Source organism: Columba livia, chromosome 3, assembly GCF_036013475.1.
Source record: "Columba livia isolate bColLiv1 breed racing homer chromosome 3, bColLiv1.pat.W.v2, whole genome shotgun sequence".
In the NCBI taxonomy this organism is placed as follows: Eukaryota; Metazoa; Chordata; class Aves; order Columbiformes; family Columbidae; genus Columba; species Columba livia.
Genome location: NC_088604.1, coordinates 117865885 through 117890371, shown reverse-complemented (window position 1 = coordinate 117890371; position 24487 = coordinate 117865885). Strand labels below are relative to the sequence as shown.

At 44.2% G+C, this 24487-nt stretch overlaps 1 protein-coding gene across 1 annotated transcript in view; it reads right to left on the bottom strand.

Annotated features, from left to right (window-relative positions):
• HAO1 (hydroxyacid oxidase 1) overlaps positions 1 to 24487 on the bottom strand; it is a 354431-nt gene that overhangs the window by 25673 nt on the left and 304271 nt on the right. The window contains exons 15-18 of the mRNA XM_065059911.1: positions 17693 to 17739; positions 14036 to 14120; positions 6732 to 6885; positions 5567 to 5623 (exon numbers count right to left, since the gene is read on the bottom strand). The gene's annotated coding sequence lies outside the window, so the exon portion shown is untranslated. The remainder of the gene's footprint in view (positions 1 to 5566; positions 5624 to 6731; positions 6886 to 14035; positions 14121 to 17692; positions 17740 to 24487) is intronic.

The following is a 24487-nucleotide window of genomic DNA, read 5'->3' as shown; positions in this document are numbered from 1 at the left end:
CAAACACTTTGCAACAAACAGAGCTGGGCTGAGCAGGATCAGTTTTTCGGTGGCCTGGAAGTTCCCGACACGCTGGGGTTGCAGGAGGCATTGTTGGGGCTGGCAGGAGGATTTAACCAGCATCGCAAACAATGTACCACCGTGGAGAAAAGCTGGGGATGGACAATGGAGCAGGCCGTGAACAAACACTTCTGCTTGCTGCCTAGATCGGGAGATAGCAGAGACCCTGTAGTAGCAGCCAAAAATAATTGCTCCCCTGTAATTGTTGCTGTCTGGATATGCGAAACAGCCCTGCTGGCACCCAACAGCTTGATGTCCCCAGCTCATTGCTGCGGAGGCAGCTGCCAGACTCTGGTCACTCTGACAGACATCACAGGTTTGTCCCAATTGTACAGCCGTGACGTTCCTCCCAGCTCTGCAGTTCGAGAGAGGAAGATCTATATGGAAAATGTGGGAATGGCCACGCTGGGTCAAGACCACTGCTCCACCTCAACTCTATTCTTGTCTTCAAGTCTGCCATGAGCAGACTTGCAGGAAAGACCATTAAAACCTGTGTGGGGTCATAGCCAGGACCTGATCCCTACTGTGACAGTGCTGCACAAAGCTTCTCCAGAGCTGCAGGAATGAAAGGACAAAGCCCTTCTCTGCAGCTGCAGCGTGCCCTGGCAAAATCTGCACCTCTGCTTTTCCTATCACCTGCTCGGTTCAGAGGCACCGTCTTGGTACCTGGTGAGGCTGCAGTGGAAATGCTCAGGTTCATGCCAGTGGGTCATCTCAGCCACTGCAAATAAAATAATCATTAAATATCACCTAAAACGAGATGACTCATGTACTTTCCCAGCTTGTAGGACTCCATCTGGTGATGGAGAACCTGAATCAGGTTCTAGGCAACGACAGCCTTACACAGACTAAAGGTGGCTTTGCCATGAGCAAAGACAGAGACTTGCCATTTTAGCTGCGGGTTTGAACGTGATTTTGGCTGGAAAAACTCATCCCGTGCTACAGAGACACACCATGCCTTGCACGGGCCACCCACTTGTCACCACACGCTAGCTTGGGGCCAGGACATCTGGCTGTAAAAACGCAGCTGTGGTGGCGGAGGGTACGGAACCCAGCTAGATCCTTCCTCCCTAAGGGAGGCCACAGATGCCACTGTTAATTTGCAACCCATTTGACAGCTCTTGCCCTTTGACTCACTGTACAAGCAGACAGGACAACTTTTCTAGCAAAGCCAGGCAAGAAAGACAATGAGCTTTGTGATAAGGTGCTACATGGCCAGAGCGCGACACAACGTCAAAAGAAACTGCTGCTGGATGCCCAGGCTTCAGGATACAACAATAACACACAAAGATATATTTCATTCCTTTAACAAGTGCTGAATATGCAGAGGCTCCTTTCCCAGCTTCGTCTCCGTCTTGGACGCCGAGGAAGAGCTGTCTGTGTAATTATTTTCAGATGCCATCCACTTTATTGATTATCTGAGCGGGATGCACAAATAATGGCAGCTAATGCCAGGAGCAGAGATCGAATGAAGCTCGCTCCCTTTTGGGAAAAGCTGGAATAAAACCACCATATGAATGGGTCATTGAAAACAGGCTGGAATATATTCCCTATAGTCATTCTGAAAGTTCAAGGGCAGGGGAAAAGAGAAAAAAAAGGGCAGAAAAAAGAAGTTGCGTCTGTACTCACTTCTAATATCTGAAAGTGCTTAAAAAAACACACACGCGCTTTTTCTTTTTCATACAATCATGGAAAAACACACTAAGCTTTTGACTCAATGGTTTTGTTTTTCCAGTGAGTCCCTTCCAGGTTCCACGCGCCATCTCAGAGTCACGTCTGCTGGGTGAGCTCGGAGCTGACAACCTTTCGAAGCGCCTTCTCTCTCCCTCTCTCCGTGATTTTGCCACATCGAATTTCAAGTATTGGCTTGCTGGAAGCGGAGAGGGAGGAGGGAGGGAAGCGGCGTGAGCTTTGCCAACACACCTGCACAAGCTTTGGGCTCTCCTGGACACTCTGTGCGCTAATGATGTATAACCTGTAGAGCCTGGCAACGCGCTCGCTGAAGACTATAACAGACAGGCTGTGCGTGCCTCTGATTTCTGATTTCTTAAAACAAGTCATAAACTGGCCCCCATCCCCCAACCCTGTGCTGTAGGTAAATGCTTAGGATGGAAACTGAGATGTGTTCGGGCGGGCAGAGCTTCTACCAAGGTAAGGAACAAATTACAATTTAATTACGGTATTTTAGGTCCATGTAATTCCTCTTCTAAAGCAAAAGGGAGGAAAAATGCTAAAAGAAAGACAGAGTTCATTTCAGTTCCAATGTTCTTCTAATTTTTCTTTCGACTATTAGAGATGCAGCTGGATCCTATTTCTAATCCACTTTCAAATTCGCTTGAATTAAAATCCCAGATCACTGCTGTGTTTTCAAGTTGAAATGTGCATAGTAGCCAAGGTTTATATTGCAATTTCTGGAGTTATGGAATGATGAGCTCCAATAGAGGAAAGTGTTGTATGCCTGAGTCTTGGGGGAAGAAAGAGGAAAAAAAAGGGTTGGCATCAGTGTTGTTTGGAATTTGAGCTCACTTGTAGAATAAACAGCCCTGAAGTTAATGCACTGGGCTACATCTTACATCTGGTTCCACCCCCTGGAACTGGTGGGCATGGAAGAGCAAAGGCTGCCATAGTGGAGAGGTAGGAATGGGAAGTGCTGTTTGATTATAAAGCCTGGATATTTTTGAACTTTCATCTAAAATTTTGAAGTTCTCCCATTAGTTTGGGGCTTAGTTTAATAAGAAATTCAATTTATGATTAAAACAGCACAGTAAGAGTGCCCTTGCTTTGAAATACCTGTGCTTTCTCTATTGCTACCTGAATCCCAGTCTAAAAGCTGACGTTTCTCCTCTGGTATCCTGTTTACGTCTAAATCCAATAGTATAGTCTTGTTAGACTTTGCCACCTGGAAAACACCATAACTCATGTGAAGTTTTGAATCCCAATATTCTCTGGGCTTTCGTATCTGCCATGACAATTCCCAGCCCCTGCCAGGTGAAGCCAGCCAGTATTTATGGAAAACGAACAGACTAATCATTTCCCATAGTGAGATACGGTTATGATATAATTGCAGCAGTTTATGTTGACATCCAAGTGGACAGATACGAGCCAAAAATTGGAATAACAGCTCCACCCCTCTACCACCCAAGTGTAAACAAGCCAGTATGGTTAAAAAGAGGACAAGAAGACGGGGCTCAGGCGTTTTCCTTCAGCTGTGTTATGGTACAATTGCCAAGTTAGCACACGACCACTTTATCCAGCTGTAAACTGACCCTTATCTCACACAAAAAGCTCAGTGGCTTCTTTCAGTATCGGCTTCTTTTCAAACAGGGTTAGAAGTGCATTATTGTCAGTGAGAGGTGAGATTTTGGAGGTGGGGTGGTGTAGGGTCATGACTTAAACCTGGTAAGTACCTAAAATCCAGCTCAGCCTGAGCTGAGATTGGCACTGTTGTGGTGTGTACGCGTTACTGCCAGCGTGGACAAGGGAGCACCTGCAAAGGGGAATAAATTCTATAGGAATACAGCTGGAGGTGAATGAGACTGACAGCTTTTTTACAGAAGATTGGGGAGCGGCTTTGCCGATAGATGATTAAAAATCCAGAGGTGGATTATGAGGAGCTTGATGTGATGTCAAAGGAAACTGGGGTAGGTCTTTAATTGAAACAAATAGATGATGCTGAGCAAAATATGCTACTTTATAGTAGTTTTGTGAACTATTAGCACTTTTCAGAGGAGAATTTCTCACAGGAGAATGAGATTTTTCTTTCAGTAAAACCGAAGTCAGTCCCACTCCCCTGTGTGGATTTCCCTTATTGACAGAAAGAACAAAGCTATCCGTGTTTTGGGCAGGGGTGGTCCTGAGAAGAGCCTTAAAATTACCCTTATAACTTACTTCCTTGCCTCTCTCCCAGTTGGCCTAAATTAGACTAAACTAAGCTATTCCCCAAATCACCTTTCCAATAAATTCACGACCCGGAATGAAATAGTACCTTCTGTTCGCTGATGCACCTTTCTGTAAAGTGGTCAACCTATTCCTGGCAGTGTCACCAGGAGAAAATGGGTGCTGCTCAGCTTCGAGTTCTCACTCCTAAACACGAGACCAGCTTGGCCTGAGCACGGTGTGTGTCTGTGTCTCTGGATATCACCCACCTCCTCAAAAGGGCTGGCTAAACAGCAGCTCTCGGGGAGGCTGTGGTAGTTTATACTAGTGGAGGATCTGGCCTGCAAACTCTTGCACCTGTGGCGTGGGGACAAACCAAGGCCCATGCTCCAAAGCATGGTGAGCTCCCAGCCTCCTAAGCTGTGTGAAATCCCATTTCCCTTCTACTTGTGCTAAATGTAAAAACAGAAACGAAGGCACACACCTAAATAAACAGAAAAGCACAGGCAGCAGAAGGGGAGGGAGGCCCTAGTACAGTTCATATGCCAACTAGTACAGAGGGATGTTTTCTATTTGCGGTCCTTCGTGTGAGACCTCGCCGTATCATGTGGACGAGAATGTGAGTGGGAGAGTTGTTGGACAATGTTGGTTTTACAAATGTCTCATGATTGCAGAAACACCTGCTTTACATTACTTTTCTTGCTGGTCCACAACAAAATTCCTCTCTGGTCAAGAGTTCTCAGCAGGCCTCGTGTTTTCCTTCTCTGTGCACGGTTCTAAATCCTGGGCCACCGTGAGATCACACGAACCTCCTTGAGTAGGAGGGGGAATACAGAAGGGCACTTCTGCGCAGAATCATGCCAAAATGTTGGCTAGAGGGCCAAAACCACACAAGACCTGTCCCATCAGATGGGGGAAGGGGGACAGAAAGGTTACCCAGGCCAAGTGGATGGATCTGTGAGACCCATCTGTTTTCACCATGAAAACCTCACAGCCCACACCTATGCAACACACACCACTCCAGCCACCACAAGTTATTACTCTTGGTCTCTGCTGCTTCCTGTGAAGCTGTAATGGGTCTGAAACAGTCTCCAATGAAACCAAAGGGAGCCTTTCCATTAACTCAATGGGCTCTGGATCAGGCCCAACATCTGTTTGGCCCTCTCTGTACGCAGCGCAGCCAATTTATTCTTTATCCATTCCTGGGCCTCCCTCTCCAATAGTATCCATATTTTTCCTACTTATGGTTGTTATTAGCCATGCTAAGCATCACCCTCAGAAAAAGACCATCCCTACCCCCTTGGCAGCCAAGTCCCCAGCATAGCATGGCTACGGGTGTTGCTTCAACCCCTCATGATTCCAGCAAGGTAACAGTCTCTCCTTCCTCCTTGTTCATGTTCCCAGGCCATCCCTTCAAGCTGCCAAGCTTTTCCTGCTCTTTTTTTCCCCACCAAGGATAGGGCTGGTTGTGCCACCTGTCAGATTGTAAACCTGATCAAGAACCAACACAAAAACCAAACAGAAAGTGCAAGAGCCTGTAAGACACCTGAAGAGCACTGTCAGAGGAGGAACAGGCTCTCTGAACAGACATTTCCCACCTTGGTTGATTACAATCTAGGCAATGACTTACCTGGCGATCCAGAGTACAAGGGAGAGTAGCCAAAAGGCAGCTCCATACCCTGTTTCCCTGAAAATGAGACAGTCTTACATTAATTTTTGCTCCAAAAGATGCTTACTTTTTTACATGTACAGCTGGCTAGACACTATTTAAACTGACTTTTTAAAAGAACTATAGCTAGGGCTTATTTTTGGAGCAGGGCTTATATTTTGAGCATCGTCAAAAATGCTGAAAAATCATGCTAGGGCTTATTTTCAGGGTAGGTCTTATTTTTGGGAAAACAGGGTAGTCTTACACGGGAGTACAGAGCTAGAGAAGAGACCTGCAATAATTCTCCAAACTGTCTACATAAGACCATCCCCATATGCCCTCAGGTGTGAATACATACATTGTGCCAGTTCATGGCCCTTCAGTTCCTAACTACTCTCACTAAATTCATGATTCACTTTGTGCAGACTATGATGGGACCAAGCACAGATCTTCTCTAGGTCCCATGCCAACAGCAATAGCGCTGGCCCATGAGACACCATCCATTCAATGAGCAGCACACAACAATAATTTGTTTATAACTTTGCTCAGCCCTTAGATTCCAGGGTCCTTCTTTCACCCATCTCACGTGGATACCCATGCCATGTAGTGCACGTCATTGCTAGGAAGAGCAATAGCCTGCACTGAGAAGCCAAGCGGCTTCTTACAGCAGAAAAACAGGTCTCCAGTGTTAAATCTATACATTCTTCCAGATACAGAGTTACAGGTTCATTTTGCCATTGCATAAGTGAGAATCCTCTACAAAAATACCTCCACAACATACCCCCAAATCACAGAGATTTGAAAATGCGAGCACGACGCCTGAGGCCAGATGTGCAGACTGGCAGGCTGCTGGCACTGTGCAGCGGCACATCTGCATGTCAGGTAGTTACTCATCCCTGCATACTTCCCTGATAAAATCTAGATTGCCTAAAGCTGGTATTTTCACTCCAGTTTCCTTATCAAGGTATTTACCACCTCCTGTCTGTGCCTTGCAGATGGAGGGTGTTAAATGCTCCCTCGCTCTCTCTGCGGTACATGGAGCTCAAGCATGTCAGAGCTGCCGCACAGGACGGGATTTCTAAACCCACCAGAGGACGTAGTGGGTGGCTGCTGGCCTGGGCTTGATAGGATCTCACCCTGTTTGTACCTGGGATGCTGCTCTTTTGATCCTCAGGCTGGCTTTCTGCAGCTGCCGGGCTCCTTCCTGCCTTTCAAGGCGTTTGTTGTGGTGTTTTCTGGTAGTCCCTGATGGCGTTTTAAAAGCTGTTGTCTTCTGTGGAGGGTTCTGTCCTCGTGTGGCTCTTGTAGAGAAGGATAGCTCAGGATGAAGTTATCGCCGGAATGCCAGAAGTGTATATAGCACCCCAATATATATGCATAACATCTTTTTCCTCTCTAAAATAAAAAGCAGCTGTCTCGCTAAATGACAATATTGCTATAGGCTTGTAGTCGTGAATGCAACCTGCCTGTGGAAACTTGGAGCAGTCCCTTTCCAAGAACACCCCACATCTCCTTCCCACCCATTGCTGATACCAATCATCTATTTTAGCCAGTGGCTCTCACACCCTCCTCTTCCCCCGAGGGACAACATCACTTCGAACCCCACACAGGGTGTCCTCGCTGTTCCCCTCCAAGCTTCAGAAAAGGGGAAAAAGAGGCACAGGTTCTGAAACAGAGTATCTTAAAAACGAATAATTTCCTTGAGGAAAAATATTATTCTATTACCCACTTGGGGAAACATAAGCAACAGCTCTGTTTCAGTTTGATTTCATAAACATGCTAAATATTTCATCAGTTTAAGAAAAACGTTGGTGGAGATTGACCAGCTGGGTCCACATTGCGTTGGGGGAGAATGTAGTTTATTTTGGGATGCTGATTCTACAAACAACACCGTCCTCAGCCACTCCCATGAGCATTGCACTGCAGGAACATAGCTTAGTGTCAGTCGGACTGAAAAGGAAGCCTTTTGGCTAAAATCAAACAGAATGAAATGCAATTTGATTTCAGAAATACCACCAAGTTCCTTTAGTTCAGAAAAATAACGATACAGAGTTTTTCAAGCTTCATATAAAAATATTTTCTTCTGATATTTCTGCATCGTTTTTTATTGCTGTTTGGAATGTAGAAAAGTCAGAACTATCACATGGACTAGATTTTCAAATTACTTGAAATTTCTGTCTTGACACAGCCTGGCTGAAGGAGTGACCTCCCCAGCAACTACCTAGATGCTACCAGCTTGAGTAAACCGGTTTAAATCCCACCACTATGTGCCCCCATCCATGCAGTGCTCTCATGATTCTGGACAACAGCGAAAGCCAGGAAAAAGATCTCTGGTTTAGTGTTTAACCCCTCTGCGGTCTTTCTGCTGAAAAGATGTTAGACTTAGGTCTAAGGTTGTTGTCAAACTTGGCAATGTCCATCCTGGCACGAGCATGCTGAACCCCACCAGTTGTCCATCAGCAGTGGTAAAGAAGGATCAGGTTCGTGGGGCTGGTTTTTCCTGTCCCTTTGGTTTTTGGACAAGCCAGCACTGAATCAGAGACATGATTGCATATCTGAGATGGCGTTAATTAGGTGCCAATTGCAATGAAGCCATGATGACATGGGCTTCAACAGGAGCTGGCTGTCTGGGATCGTATCCGGCATCTAAGCTATGACCTGCTTTGCATCACTCCTTCTGTTGGTGTTAAGACTAGTTAAGCTAAAACCAGCTTGAGACCTGCCTCCTCTTGCTGGGGTTTCTCCTCAGACTCTCTTAGGGGCTGTGATTTTTTGGAGGTGTTGTGCACCTGCCACAGCCCCTGCCTCCATGCCTGGGTGCTGAGCACCCAGACCTGCAGCCCTGAGAGGCCTCCAGCAAGAAGCACAGGGAAGCAGACGCTTTGTGAAGTGCCGATCTGCAGTTTTGTCCTGTCCTGCGTCCTCCGAAGACAGGGCACGAGAATAAAACCTAAGGAGCCGTGTAGTGTGAGAGAGTGACTCAAAAATTACTCCTGTAGTGAAGAAACCACATAATATATTCAAGATGTCAGAGGTTAGCCATGGTGCATGTGAATCATGCTGCAAATACCTCACCTTTAACTTCACCGTCGTAATTAGATTACTAAGTTTTTATTACGGTTTTAAATTCTGCCTTTATAGGTTGCTGCCCAGCTGTGCACTTAAATCTGGTTTTATCACACTTTCTGAGCTCATCACATTTAATTCTGCCCCTACAATGCTAGATTAACTTTCAGGGTCGCTGAAGTCAGAAGTCACTCACCCTTGCCCTACTAATGGGTTCACACCATCCCCGCACGGCCCTGAAAAGTGATGTATACAGTAAACTGCATTTATTGGTGTGGTGGAGGGGAAGGGGCCGTGGGGTTGTTTATTTACTCCACCGCTGTGCTCAGCAATCAGGATATTTGCACAGATTACTGCATCCATGTTGTTCACCTCCAGCCTGTTGCAGTGAAATCTTCTCAGCGGCACTGATTGCTAAAAAGGAGAATATTTAGGGTGGCTGATTAATGAGGTCTATAGGCCTGTGTCATCTGAGGAACTGATCCATTGTCTCCATTCAGAAATCCAGAAATCACACCCTGCTGTCACACTCACTCCTGCCAGAAAACCCAGACCTGGTATTTTATGGATCCTGTCTCTGATATTTGAGGCAGTTCCAGAAGAATGAAAAAACGTTATGCTTTCTTTTCTAAGGGTGACTTCTTCGCTGCTCCCTATCATCAAGAAAGCTTGGCAAGGCACAAATGAAGCTCTTCATCTAAACAACGTTCATCCCCAGTTTTCACCTCAATCTGTTTTTCTTCTTTGACCAGCAAAGATTAGATGGGCTTGTGTTAGATACCACACAAACAAGGTGATTCATTGTCCTGAAAAATTCATCATGTAAATGGGCAAATAAAGGGGAAATTTTATCTTTCTATTAAAAAAAAAAAATGGAGAAATGAGGTACTGAACATCCACATGATTTACCTGAAGTCACAGGGGAAGTCTGAAAGGGATCTGGGAAATAAAACCAGCTCAGTGGAAAGGTCATTTCTGTCTTTCTTGCAGGGAAATACATTGAACAGAATTAGAAGTGACCTGAGCCAGAGATGGACAGCAGGGACTTTAATACAAAATGAAGGGCAAAAATTCATCACTGAGTAATGCTGTGACAATTTTTGACCTTTACCATCCAATGACTAGACACAACATTTTTGGAACTGAGGTTAATAATCTTCAGCAATGCACAACCTTCTCCCAAGGAATGCGTGGTGATTAGGGCAAAGAATTTCACATGGTCACAAAATATCTATCTCAGAGTCCTGGGCTTATAAAATACTCTATTTCCTCCATTAATTGTGTCCACGTGGAGCTGTAACTAAGTAGCTGAAACAAATAAAACCAAAGTAATATTGTTTCCTTTTAAAATATTTCACTTAATTTGTGGAAGAGGTTTGGGCTCATTAAAAATAGACCATCTCCCATGAGGGCTTTTTTTTTTTGTTCCTTTTCTTCTCCAAGTCTGTGAACCAGCACTCGGTGACGTGTGGAGCAGCTCGTTCCTGCTCGGCACGGCCCCGGCTGCAGCCGCTCGCGTTTGACTCAGCAGCTCCCGCCGCGTTTGGCTGAGCAGAGCGAGGCCTCTGTGTCCTCCCGTGCGTCATCGCTCCGAGACGAACAGGCCGTGTCGCTGACTAAAGTTTCCTCTTTCCATCTCCAGCTCGTTAGGAAACTCCACTCTCCTTTCTCCCATGGAAAGACTTGGCTATCACGATCCTAGATCTCAGCTAGAGCCTACATACTTGAGACTATTGTGTAGACATTTGTCTTCTTCTGGTAGATCTTAGTCTGTTCCCTAATACTCCAAAGCAAGCTATGAATCACTTAGAGGTGGCATCAGAAACCTCTGCATCATCACCAGACCGAGACAATTCCTTTCCCCAAGCTAATGTCAGTCACAAAGCACACAAGACAAAGGTCAAGAGTGACCTGGAGCAAGGGTGTTAGGCTGCAAGAACAACCTCCAGAAGAGATCAGAAGATTCTATAGCTTCCTTTCCTGTTTAACATCATTTATTCACCTTCCTCAGGATAACTTTTCCAAGTCCGTTCCTCCAAGAGAAAGATATCTGCAACCACAACTCTAATTAAAAACAGGAGAAGATCCAGTGATAGGATGAGAGGGAAATGGCTTCAAGTTGCACCAGGGGAGGTTTAGATTGGATATTAGGAAAAATTTCTTCACAGAAAGGGTTGTGAAGTGTTGGAACAGGCTGCCCAGGGAAGTGGTTGAGTCACCATCCCTGGAGGGATTTAAAAGACGTGTAGATGAGGTTCTTAGGGACCATGGTTCAGTGCCAGAGTTAGGTTATGGTTGGATTCAATGATCTTGAGGGTCTTTTCCAACAAAAATGATTCTATGATTCCACACAGACCCTTGCAAACTCTCCCGTTGCTGGTGTGCTCTGACCTGGAAAGTACTTGTGCTACAGTGTGACTGGGGCAATGCCAAGGTGGACGATGGAAGGATCTGACCAAAGAGGGCCGAATGTGCAAGTATTTGTAGAAGTTACAGGAAATGTAGGGCAGGAGTTAAGATCACGATCTCTGCGCTAGCATGTTTCACAAGGTAGTAATGTCCCAATGGTACCAAACATCCTTTCCCTCTTCCCCACTACTGATGTGGCCCCAAATACTCATCAGGTATCTGGGACAAATGCCATGGGATGTATGCTTCAGCCCTGTTTTATGAAGACATTTCCATAAAACTGGATCCTGTGATCCCTCTCCAAGTTTCCCCTTCTCCCTCATGGGCTCAGTCACACTGTAGAAGAATTTATGCCAATGTTACCAGGCAACAACCAAACTATTCTTGATGGTGTCCCAGTCAAAGGTGTAGAGGAGTTCAGAGGCTCCCCAGTGCTGGGTCACTCCAGTTCTTCTCACTGGTTTTGTTGTCCATCTAGCGGGGAAACCACATCTGGAAAATTTCTGGTGTCCTGCTGTTCACCATGGACACCACTGGGAACTGGCATATGGTCTTGTAAACTGTGATGAGATCTACAAAGTAAACTCTCATTATGGCCTCTCTCAAGGTCTTTAAAAACACATTTTCCTAACTACTGTGATTATATCCAAATTCTTTCATTTTGGTAATTAACAACATCATCCACATTTTCCTCTCTCCCTCCTCTTTTTTCTGATCATAATCTTGTTAGGCACAATAGAAAGATCATTCCATAATTCCCTTTTCTCCCCACGCTCTCCATCTCTGGGCATGAACACTCTCATCAGAAAAACAACATAAATAGAAGCAGCTTCTCTGCTCTGGGTGAACTTGAAGTGTGGGGCTTTTCTGGACCATGTTAAAAAGTAACTATTATAAGTCTTTTATTGACATAATTATCAGTATTATTAATATTAGTATTATTATTATTATGTTAGAGCACTCCCTTAGAGATGATACCCAAGGTCAAAGGCAGAATTGCTGTCACTCAACCCCAGGAAACACTCCCAGCACCTGACTGGGATGGGAGGGAGGTCTTGCCCAAAATCTTGTCCCCGCTCTAAGAGCTGTGGGAAAACTGGAGTGGGATGAAGATTTTTGCCCCGAGTCTATTTATTCCAGAGTATGATGTTCTGTGCTGGGCATGCAGGCACTGGTCCTGGGTGCCTTCAAAAGAGTTAATTCAGGATCATATTTGGGGAGAACTGGACCTGCTGACCCTGCAGGGACCAGTTCAGGTACCACAGCACATGGGAAAAGAGCATCAGCCCGTAAAACAGGGACTGTGCAGGTCATGCAGGCCTATACAGGCATTTTCTGCATCACGTTTATCTATGTGTCGTAAATGAAGACAAAGACATAAGAACGCTGGGTTTCAAGGACTGAATCACTTGGCTTTGATAACATTTTGTCTAGATAAAACCTGAATTGATTGACATCTCATATTTCTTGACATTTCATTTCAGTCTAATGAGCTTATAGCTGCACTTTAATTGGTTTAATTACCAGAACATAATATCACAGGTATTTAATGTAGGCCTATAATACAGTGTTATACAATATATATGCTACACATAATAAAATGCAACAGGTAATATAACAGTTTTTAAGAATTATTACTAGGATTATCAGTAGTGAGTATTCAATGACATGAATAGAAGTTTCCTTTAGGTAATGTCTTCAGGATTTGGCCCTCATTGTGTAAGCTTCTAAGAACTATATATATATATATACACATATATACATATATATATATGTATATGTGTGTGTGTGTATATATATATGTGTGTGTGTATATATATGTGTGTGTGTGTATATATATATATATATATTCCTTATATATATATATACATATATATAAGGAAAATGTGAAGGCTGTGAAATATGAAATTATTGGTAGGCTGGGGTGGGATTTGGCTTCAGTAAGCTCAGGGTCTAAGTTCCTCCAAGATGTTTAGGCACCCAACTCCCACTTCAAATTTCCATGTTTGCTCCAGAAATACAATTTTTTCCTCTAGCTTTGTCCAAGGCTGGCTCAGTGCTCGTGGCATTTTCTCAATCTGTTTATTGTCTGCATTTTGGAAATTACTATTAACAGTCACCCAGTGTTTTCCTAATATAATTGTTTAGATCTTTCCGGTGACACAATTAGCATCTGGGAGAAACACCGTAGTGTGCAATTGTGTCTTTAATTAGTGAATAGAGATGCTATGTGCCAAGGCAGTTATTACACCTGACAAGGACAACGTATTTACAATAGGTGTTTATACAGGCTAATTCCTTATAAAAATACCTTGACAGAAAGTGCTCCACCTGCCTTCACGTTCCCTATCGCAATTGCTAATTAATATTATTGTGATGAAAATGATCCTATCAATTAAAGCCTCTTCTGTCATAACCACTGCTCCCTGCCTAGCTATGCCTAATTAGCCTGTTGCTGACTCACATGCCAGGAAGGACGTTCATCAGCCAGACTTTGATTTCTTACGCTCAACTGCTGCTGATTTTAGGTTTAAAGCTATATTCAGGTTCATGGTAAAGTTTTCACTGATTTAATTGGTTAATAGGGATGTCACACTGTTTAAAATATGTTTGCGAGTGCGCTCCGTGCCTTTGGACAAAATTTTCTGCAGGACACCGCACACAATGTTTGCAGCTGTTCTCAATTTTCTGTATATTTGTCAAGCTAAAACATTGTTTATATTGCTTGCATAAATAAGACTTGATCCTTCAAACTGAAACAGAGTGCAACTGCTTTGCAGATCTGGTCTCTGGGAGTTGCGAGAGGGACTGGGAAGGACAACGGTGAAAACCTTCCTGCCATCCGTCCAGCAGAGTCAGGTTCAAAGAGTGACTTTGCTCTGGGCAAGATGCTTTGGGCTTGATTTTGGGCTTATATCTAGGTATGTAAGGATACAAGCAGAGGTCTAATGAGATTGTCAAAAGAACATTACTCACCCCTCGGGAGATCGCCTCTTCTGCCACAGAGCTCCTGCGCAGCTTGGCTCAAATTGCAAAACCTCCATGTTCTTCTGTTTCTCGTCTGTTACAAGAGAGAGAATTACAGAGGTGCTAAGAGGATAAACGTAGTAAAGTCTGGGAGGCGCTCAGAAAAACCCGTGTGTAAGACAAATGGGGCAGGACTTGTCTCAAGACATGCCTGAGCTCTGCACAGAGACAGACAGGGCTTCTGGGCAACTGAAAGACCAGCTGTGATGTCTCAGGTGCCAAGGGTGAGGGCTCTGAGGAGATGGGGTTGTCCTCTCCAGTCTGATGCTGGGACATGCTGGATTCAGACTTTCTTGGGCCTTTTTGGTGACCAAGAAATCACCAGCATAAACCTGGAGGGCCAGTTTTTTAATCACATTTCTGGCATCCCTCTGTGCAGCTACAAACATCAGCAAATCACGTGGAATGAAAACAAACCACTGAATCTTCTCCCTTCCAGCTCTTCAAGGAAGACCAGCTTGGAAAATGGAGCAACATTCCTGCTGGCAGCTGCTGTTCACTCATCCCAGCTCGCTGGGCTGTCCTTGGTGATACAGCTGTTTGCCAGATGTTGGCCAGTGGTACCACAGTGACTATGTCAGAGCATCACAACGCAGCAGGGGAACCCGTCCTGCCACCCCGGGGCTGCACAAAAGGAAACAGGTTCTTAAGAGAAAGGACGTCAAGTGATGAGCCACCACCTCTTATGCATGTTACAGGTTAAACTCTAGGCAAATATAAAGAAATCTTATGAAGGGATGGGAAGGTAAAAAATCCACGTGTACATGCCTTCTGGCAGATGAGGCTTTCAATAACCAATAACAAGAAAAATAAACAGGAAAAGGGAAACAAATAGAGCTTAAAAAGTGAATGCATCTTGCAGTGTACAAAATTAATAAGGCTGAAGAGGAAGATATGTGCAAAAATAAAGACTTTTTTTGCCCCCATGAAATCATGGAAGAAAGGGAAAGGAAATATTTATTCTCAGAGCAATGCAACGGTACCACTGTGCAACAAAGCAGGTGGTCAGTACATTATGTCTGTGTATCTTCAGCACCAACCAGGATTAAGCCATTTCAGAAAACATTTTACTTAAATCTGTTCCCATCCCGTGGGAAGCATCTTCCTCCCCAGAGATGTCCCTCTGTGCCAATCCTGCCCTTCCTCCCGTGTTTGGAGAAGCGCTGGAAGGTGGACAGAGTAGACCATAGTGCCCACATATCACAGGCAAAAATACTCTTTATGGGAATATTTGTTCTTGACAGGGACAAGAGCTGAATGTATGCAGCACCTCACTAGATCAGCACTTGCTATTGCCACTAGTAATACAAATAATAATAAAAGGCAGGTGAAGAAATAATACTGCAACCTCCAACCTTGAGGTCTGTGTGTGCTGGGAGAGCAGGGGCTCCACAGGGCACTGGATTCTGCTTTTTTTGAAGCAGCAGTGAATAGAAATAGCTGGTAAAGCTACAGGAGAACCGTATATGTTTGTGGTTATATAGGCTGAATATAAGGAATACACTTACATTTCTTTGAACGATGCTGTTCTGCCAAAAGGGAATCACTTAGCAAAAGCAGATCCCTTTTTGACTGCACTTTGCTTTGAAAGGAAAACATCCAGAGGAAAAGAAAAATGCCAAGAGCACTGCTAGTGTGCCATTTCAAAATTTAGAACATGAAGCGTGTGGCTTTTTCACCTTCAAGTTTTCATGCAGATCATTATGCATGTCTGTAAAAAGCAGGAATGGAGACAACAGACTCAAGCTCACTTTTTGGGAGGGAAGGTGGAGAGTTTTTCTTCTGAGGTGATTCTTAAACTCTTAATTCCAATTTCAGGGATTCCTTCTTGTCAGGGCGTTCCGTTCGGAATACCGCCTACATGTCTCTCTGTATTACTCACCGTCACCCGAGGAGCCACACAGCACATCCCTGGTGCACTAATGCTCACAGAGCCCATGGCCCACGGTTGTGGGAACTGAAGCAAGGAGCAAGTAGGTGATTTTTATAACTTAACAGAGAGCATCGCTGACAGCGCTAGGTGACAAGCTGTATATTGCCAGGCTATGACCCATAGCTCTGTCAAAAATAATCCCCTTTTCTACTCTATTTTGAGTCAGCCTGGGTAATGACAAGGAGTCTTTTGTTGTTGCCATTTGAGGAGTTGGCTGTTGGTTCGGGCTCTCGCGTCCTCATTAAGGAGGCAGCAAAGGGGGAGCAGAGCCCTGATCCCAGTGGGAACACGTGTCCTAGGTTGGCCCATCTGCAGAATAGTTCTGCGTGTCATCTGGGCCAAAAGCTGAGCCTGGGATCTGCTACATGGCCACATTCCCTCCCCGTGGCAGCCAGAGCAAGCGTGGTGACAGTTTCGGGGAAGGAAATTGAAATGTTTTGGGGAGTTATGGCATAGAGAGTGACATCTGTGGCAACGGGCTCGTCAAGTGAAGGATTTGGTCGGACACATATTGCAAACAAGGTCATGTTCTCAGAAAACTAGGACTTGCCAGAAAAATGAACTGATTCAGCCAGGGTTGTGTTTTGGGTTGATTGCTTCCAAATTAATCTTTAAGTTCTTTTCAAGGTCATCACAACCAGGCTTGCATGAATCTTGGGGCCTAATCCTCATCTGGTGCAAACTGGAGTGAATCCATTTAATTCAAAGGAGCCTCGCCAGTTTACATCAGATTGTGGTTATTTTTAAGGATAGGTCATTTAAAACTATGTAAGTACTTCTTTCCAGCTATACTTTTTGATCAAAGTAAATAAATCTGAAACCTACCAGGAGACAGAGCATTTTTTTAATTCTCTCAAGCCATGGAACAAGTATCCTCTATGTTGAATCATGCTCTAATGGAGGAAACCCAAGGATGGAAATGGCATTGAGGTCTCCATGGAGTATTCCCTGGTCCATCTTTTGCCAAGAAGAGATATCCAGAAGGGTGCTAAGCTGGTCACTCCACTTGACAGTGGTGGAAGCCAAATGTGCCACCAGGAGAGAAGCTGGAGGAGAGCAAAGGAGATGCTGCCTCACCTGCAGCCTCCAGAACCTCCTAGGTGCCAGCCTGCTCCTTCAGCATCCCTGTGCTCTCACCAGCTTCTCCCAGGTTCACCCCAGAGAGCAAGGAGGTGGAGCTCCCCCAGAATCAAAGCAGATGAAGATTTTGCCATGGGATTCAGACAAGCCGAGGTCCTACAGTCCCGTGAAAGAACTTGGATGTAAGACACATCTGGAAGCAACAAAGCCTCGAACAAAACCTGGGCCCCATCTCAGCTTTCCAAACTGGCCAACCTCAGCTTCCAGAACCCCAAACAGCCCTCTCCAGATTGAATTTTGCAGCTTCAAGGAGGAACACCAACCAGTTTTTGCCTCCCTGCTAGGATGGGCTGACTCTGAATAATTCCCTCATACGAGAAGGGGTACTGAATTACTTTTGATTCATCATCTCTGGTGATAATTCCTCTTCCCACATCCTGATTTCTAACCATGGTGCTTTGCCCTGAGTCCCACAGACCTGTATGCATGGGGACACTCCCCATCCACAGGAACAGTCACGAGGTAATAAACAAATGCGTTCCTCAAGGAAGGAGAGACCATTCATAAGTTTAAGATGACAAAAAGATAATTACCTGGAGTGAAAGTAGTTTGGTAGGTCAGAAGAAGAATCAGCAGCTCACTGAAAGAGAAAGAAAAACACCCACTAGCAGCGGTCTGAAGAGAAATAAGGTTAAATCTGGGATGGCCCAGAGACCAGCAGCTCTTCTGCTGCCTTTTGGGTTGTAGCCTCCAAAGACCTCAGTGCAGTGGTCTCCAAACAGGACTGAGACCTCTTGGTAATATCCAAGTATAAAGAGAATGACCAGCACCTCCTAATGAAGTTCTGAGGAGGAGATGTACCTATTTTGCTCTGTGGTGTTTGTTTAACATCCATTGCACTTAAATAATTGTCTCCCTTTGCGAAAGTGCTGCACATAATATCTGGCAGAGGCAAAAGAGTATTTAAAAGCTATAATTACTGCTGTTTAACAATTAGTAGTTCTATTTGAAGATGTTTTGAATAAGATTTATGGTATGTTTTCTAATTTTTAATTTCTAATTATGGAGGACAAGCTTAGCCTTGAGAATTTCTCCCCTAAAAAAATTAATATATAGTACACTTTTGGTCTGGAGAGAGAGAGAGAGAGATACAAAAACAGGAAAAAACCTGGATAATTTTCATGTGTGTGTGCAAGCACAGTTTAAATGGAATAATTAAATTTACCATAATCAATAAAATGTGTGAGTCAAGTTTATTGAAGTGGCTATTTCCCATTGCATAATTTCCCTGGGGAACTTTCATTTTTAATTCAAAAATAAAAAATAATAATAATAAAAAAACCCAAACCCCTGAGCACTTACTGTAAATATGCCAGCATACGTGTGAAGTTAAGGAAAGCACGAGCCTACACCCCGGAATCAAAGAGGGGCTTACCGCTGCTTTGACACTCATTGTAAAAACCAAACATTTTCTACAACCATAATCAAATCTTGACTGCCATGGGGGACTCATTCAGCAGCTCACAGTAATTCTAATAAGATGCAGAGCCTTTCACCTTTAGGTCACCAGTTCAAACCCACTTTGGGTTGGTTAGTAAACAGAAGGTAAATCCCGAGCCCAGTGGAGATGCCGGAGCATCCAGAGTAGATGCCGGAGCAGCTGTTGGGCAGAAGCGCGAAAGGGTTTTCCCATCCATCCCAGACCATCCATACTTCTGCTAGGACTAAAGTGGTCACCTCCTCTGGGGACTCCTTTCCCTTGGCCACAGATCCTGGAATGAAGGTAGCAAACCCTTCTTGCTGCCCTTCCTCCATTTCAGCTGGAATCTCCCCAGATTCCCCATAGCACCTACCACCCAAGACCCTAATCTTGTTGTGGGGTTTCTCAACACTTTTGTAACACCCCTCCCAAGAAAACACAAATAGTGGTATCATCTCTGTCCCACTTCCATGTGTACAATTCCTCTTAACTAATTAGTTCATTCACTGGAGCACCACATGGAAAACAGACGGATCAGATGTGTAATTGACAATAAGAGGCCTCCACCCGACTGCTCTGCCAGCAACAGCAGCATTTGAAAACTGAAGCTGAGTCCTCAGCCCTTCACCTGGCTTCAGGTAGAACTTCTTACATTGCTTACACACAATCCCTCGCTGCACCAAAGCCTGGAAGGGTCCTGACTCCGCTGTGTCTTCCTCAAGAAAGGCATGAACATTTGTGTTTCAAGCTGTCTGAATGGCAAAAGACATCTACATGATCCAACCAGCCTAAAGACACGTTGCCGCCAACACGGGCAAATCTCTCCTTCAAACATGTGTCCCCCCTTCCTTTGTGCGTGGGGACAACCTGGAGGCTGCGTTATGGTATATAGTTATGGTATGCAGCACTGCCTTTCTGGCTACGATGAGACATACACTTCTGTGTATGTGTTTGAGCAAATATAATAGTCTGAGGCCTTAATACAGCTGAGGAGCTCTAAGGAACAATTCATTCATTGTCCTCTCCACATCTGTGTTCATGTTCCCTCCTTGGATTAGTCTGTACCAGCGTGTTCCCTCTCTGCTCACCACAAGCTCATGGTGCCAATTTCCCTCCGTGGCAGCTCCAGTGACAGCTGTTTACTTGGAAGCTCATGGATTTGATATATAGGTGCTAGCCACAAATTAGTGGAATACTTTCCAGATGCAGCGTCTTTACATATCCAAACAATAAGCCAAAAGCACTAAGCTGCTTTGGCCATTTTTTCTCTTAACTCTAAATGTCTCTCAGAGATGATGTGAACACCATTTCTTGGAGCAATGACCAGAACACTTAAAATGTTTCAAAGATGAGTGGCAGCACAATGTGCTGGATGGTAGATGGTGCTATTTGTCATCTGAAGCCAAGACCTGAAATGGCCAAGAAAGGAGAGCAGAATAAAGAGGAAAAAACAGTATCAAGGCCAACCTTGAGCAGGTTGTCTTCCCAGCTTGCTCTGGTCAGGGGCTGCGTGTGCTCACCTGGATCCCTGAGCTCAGGAGAGCTGTGCTTGGCACAAGCTCCAAAAAACATCTCCAGAGGCTCATCTGGAGCGTTTCAGAGCAACAAGAGCCTGCTGAGGATGGTTACAGTGCACAGAGATCACTAAAATGCCTGAAGCCTCTCCTTGCTAGGTGTCGTCTAGAAATTCTTAACCAGAGGAACTGGTAACTAGCTCAGAAGTGGAGACCAAGATCTGCCCCAGCGTGCCTTTCTCCCAAGCCAGTTCTTCAGCAGCGGCATTGCTCCTGCGATCTCAGTTCACTTTTATATTCACCCTAATGCTGAGGACTGGGACAAAAATAGCACCTGTGGTTGAAGACCAGGCTACAAAATGGGCAAAATTGCTTTGAGGCTGGTGTAATTTTGATTGTTACCACCTTCGCTCAAAGCTGACAACAGGCCGGATTGAAAACTTTGGTGAACTGGAATGGAATACCACCACCGAAGCTGCGTGCTAATGATTTATAGCACCGCAGAGCTTGGGCCAAGAAATGTCACTTATTTCTTGGCCAACTTACACCACTTTTTCTTCCCTCATTGCATTTTCTTTGGCATTTTCTTCTCTGTATTTACTAACTTTCTTCCAAAGAAATTTAACATGACCTGGACAGTTGAGCTACCAGGATACAGATTTTCTATCTGGTAGTTGAAGGCAGGAACATTCTTACACACTTTTATGTATCTATAGAAATACCAATTAACATGAGTTGTGTGGCTTTATGTTGGAGGAGGGCAAGAGAGAGCTCCAAGTAACCCTGTCTGAATTTGAAAACAGTTCAAGCCTGACATGCTGCCCGTTTGAATGTTTCCCCTTTATTCCCTCCAGTGTTGTTATTAATTAGATAATTACTAGTTATTAAAGTGATCACCAACTTCACTGAATGGAAAAATTCAAGTTCATTATCTAACTGGAGGAAAATAAACATCATTTTACAAGGACTTTAAAGCAACAACAGTAATAACAAACCACCCCAAACTGTAGTCCACAGGCAGAACAGACATCTGCTAGAAAAATATGATGGCTCCCCCACCCACCACCCTCAAATTTAGGGATTTGTGGAATATGGGCCTTGCCTAAAGTTGCTTGGCAGAAAACCCCACGTTAAGTTCTTATTTAATGAAATCATGTGGTAGTAAATCAAACACAGAAACAGGAATAAGTAAATCCACCACATCCTTTGAAAGAAAGTACGATGTGACTCTGTCAACTCAAGTTGCCCGGGCAATGAATTCTCTGTATTTGTCAACTAAAAAGTGATCATTCAACAGTCACCCACCTTTTTTTGCAAAACTTCCTAATCTTCAGTCTCTCAGCACAGAATGGGCAGGTCCCTTGCACAAAGACCTCCTAAAACTAGCACTGAGCTGCCACATCTTTGTGAAGTCCATGCAAATGGCCCAAAATGCAAAATTTGGGTTCTCTTACCAAGTGTTCATCTCTGCGTGTGACACAAACCTGAGCATCAGAAACAACACAAAGGAAAACAGGCAGAAGAGCGGGAAGAACGTGGACATAATGACATAAAAAACAAGAGGCTCTCTTGGTCTAGGACCTACTGAAGTCAAGAGAAGCCTTTAGACAGATCCGCCCTCCATGGTTTTCTCTGTGTCCTTAGTGCACCTGCGTGGTTCAGAGCCAGGGAGAGGGGCTGGGTAGACTTTGTGTTCTGATAAATTCATTATAACTTGGTCACAACTATCAGAACAAAAGGGCTGTCTCACAGGGCCGGCTCATGAACCTTTTCCTTGTGAACCTTCCTACAGAAACCGTGTCCGCTGAATCAAGAATATTTGCAGACAACAACAGACCTCTTTTAAATTATGTTTCAATTTTCTCGCCTGTTTTCCCTCTTTTTTCACTAGAAAAGATATATTTGATTTTTAGCCCCCAAAACCTCTAAGGAGAAAGTTCAGCGACATTTTCAATTTTTTGGAAGGAAACTTTCCTCTGGAAAATCACAACAAAAAAATAAATGTTTCTTATCAACATTTGCCTTAGGAGTAATAAAACACAGATTTCATTCACTGATATGTCCAAGAGAGCAAACAGAAAAGAGATCATTAGTGGCTTTACAAACAAGGTCACTCAGTTATATATGGAGTCCCTTATCTCTCCAGTTTTTACAGCAACCTTAATGACAAAACACACAAAATTTGGTATCCTACCTCATCCCCTGACATTCTGAACTTCTAACTTAAGGTTTTTATTTTTATAACTGAGTACTTAGAAGTACTAAGATCATAGTTTTATGCTTGTCGGTCTGTCTTTGATCCATTATTATTTCAGCGCTGTCATTCATCGCTGTAAAATCAATGTGAAACAAGCTTCTCTGAAATCTTGGGATTTCTCAGAATCCCCATCTGAATGCCATTTAAGAAGATTTGCCTTTGTAATTAACCATTTCTGAGGGAGTTAAAAAATACAGACAGCTCAAATGTGGCATTTTTACAACCTTAATAAAACCAAACGCAACATTTACTAGGCGCACATTTTAACAGAAAGTTTGCTATAGCAAAACAGCAATCACTGAAATTTTAAGCAGAGCTGATGGTATTTGTACAGCAGCAAGGTGCGCATTACTGGCATAACAAAAATTTTCCCTTTGTACTTGAATAGGGCAACTTGATAAAAACATGGGATAATCATAGGGAAACAGGCTGTGATTAGCAGAAACCAAAAGCAACATGAATTTTGAAATTAGCAAGTGTTTTTGTTCTTACACTACGAAATTTGCTTATTTAAATTTCAAATCCTATTTGTTTCTGAATTCCTTTTCTTTCACTAAAAAAGGCGAGTGTCAGAGTGGTTCATTTGGGGACAAACAAGTGATACTTCTTTTTTTATTTATTTTTTCCCCTTTATTTCATTCACTGAAAAAATAAAAGGGGAAAATCATTTGCTCCAACACTGCCCCCCTGCAGAAGGTGCCCTGTGCACAAGATGCCACAAGTGACCGTGCCTAGGATCAGTGACCGACACTCTGGCATCAGGACCAAGGCTTCACAGGCTCCGATTATCCCTTTTCAGAGACAACATGGACTTGGAAGAAGCCTTTGGAGATGACTTTCCTCCTCCTCCTCCTCCTCTCGCATCAGGAATTGCTGCAGCGACCGCCCCGTAACTTTACCCTTCTTGAGCTTCAGAGCGCTGCACACAAAGAGCATTACATTTTATGGCTCCTGCAGCATACTAGGGGATACTAATTTTACAGGTGCATTCTAGCAAACTGCAGTCCCTAATATCAGAATGCCATTAAAAATAATGCACTCCTTATGCCCGGGCAGTTAATTTAATATTAAATCAATAAAACATTTACTAGGGCTGGTCAGGGGCCTGGTTGCTGACAGCAGACTCAGCTCATGGCAACAAATGTCTCCTCGCCCTTGCAGACAGCTGCTGGGTTATTGTAGAAGACGTCTTTGGTCGTGACAAATAGCCTCCCTAAGCCCTAATGAGTGCAGAAATTCAAAACATTTGCGGGACATTTATTAGCAAGAAAATACACCGGCCTTTGGGGAGATTTGGATCAACAGCAACAATCATCTGTGGGCCAAGCTCAGTCCAGCTTGTGCAGGGAATGCAAAATGACTTTCTTCACCATGGGGAAAGAGATTGCAGCTCTTTCCAGTTGGTTTCATCTCTGGGATATGGAGACTGGGGTGGGAGCTCTTCCCTATGCTGAGTTTTCACTAGTGAAGTCACTATAGGCTCCACCAAACCCCGAGATGGCAGAGGTCACCAGGGTGGGATCCATCACACCCCATCTGGTGCTGAGCCCGAGCAAATCACCTGGCACAGCCACCTCCCCCTTCCGCAGTCACTTCCAAATTAACTCAAGCACAAAATAGAGGATTTTGCCAGCATCTCTGACGGATGATATGCTATAGAGACATTAAGGGGTAAGATTAGGGAACTGGGTTTGCTTGTTTGATTTTTTCATAAAAGAATAGAGGTGAACTTTTTATCAAGAACCTGAGAATCAAGTAGAACTTTCATCACAAATACAAATGACCTCCTTGCACACAGCAAATAAACAAGCGAGCAAAAAAAAAGAGAGAAAATTGAAAAAGCAAAAGGTATCTTAAAGAAAAAAAATCACCAGGCTCTCAGAGAGTAGCAACCTGGCGCTTCTCTATGAAGAACTGGCACTTCTGAGTTAAACAGATACCTTCCATCCAATGGTATCATGTGGAAAGTCAAATTATCTGAAAAATCCCTGCACAAGTTGTTTCCCAGCATTGTTCTCAGAAGGTCAGTCCTGCCCTGAGCTGACAGAGCTCCAGCGACCCACCGCTAGGGACCCTCACTTGAGAAAGCAGATTTAGGACACTGACCACCATCAGAATGGCAACACACACTGTTTTA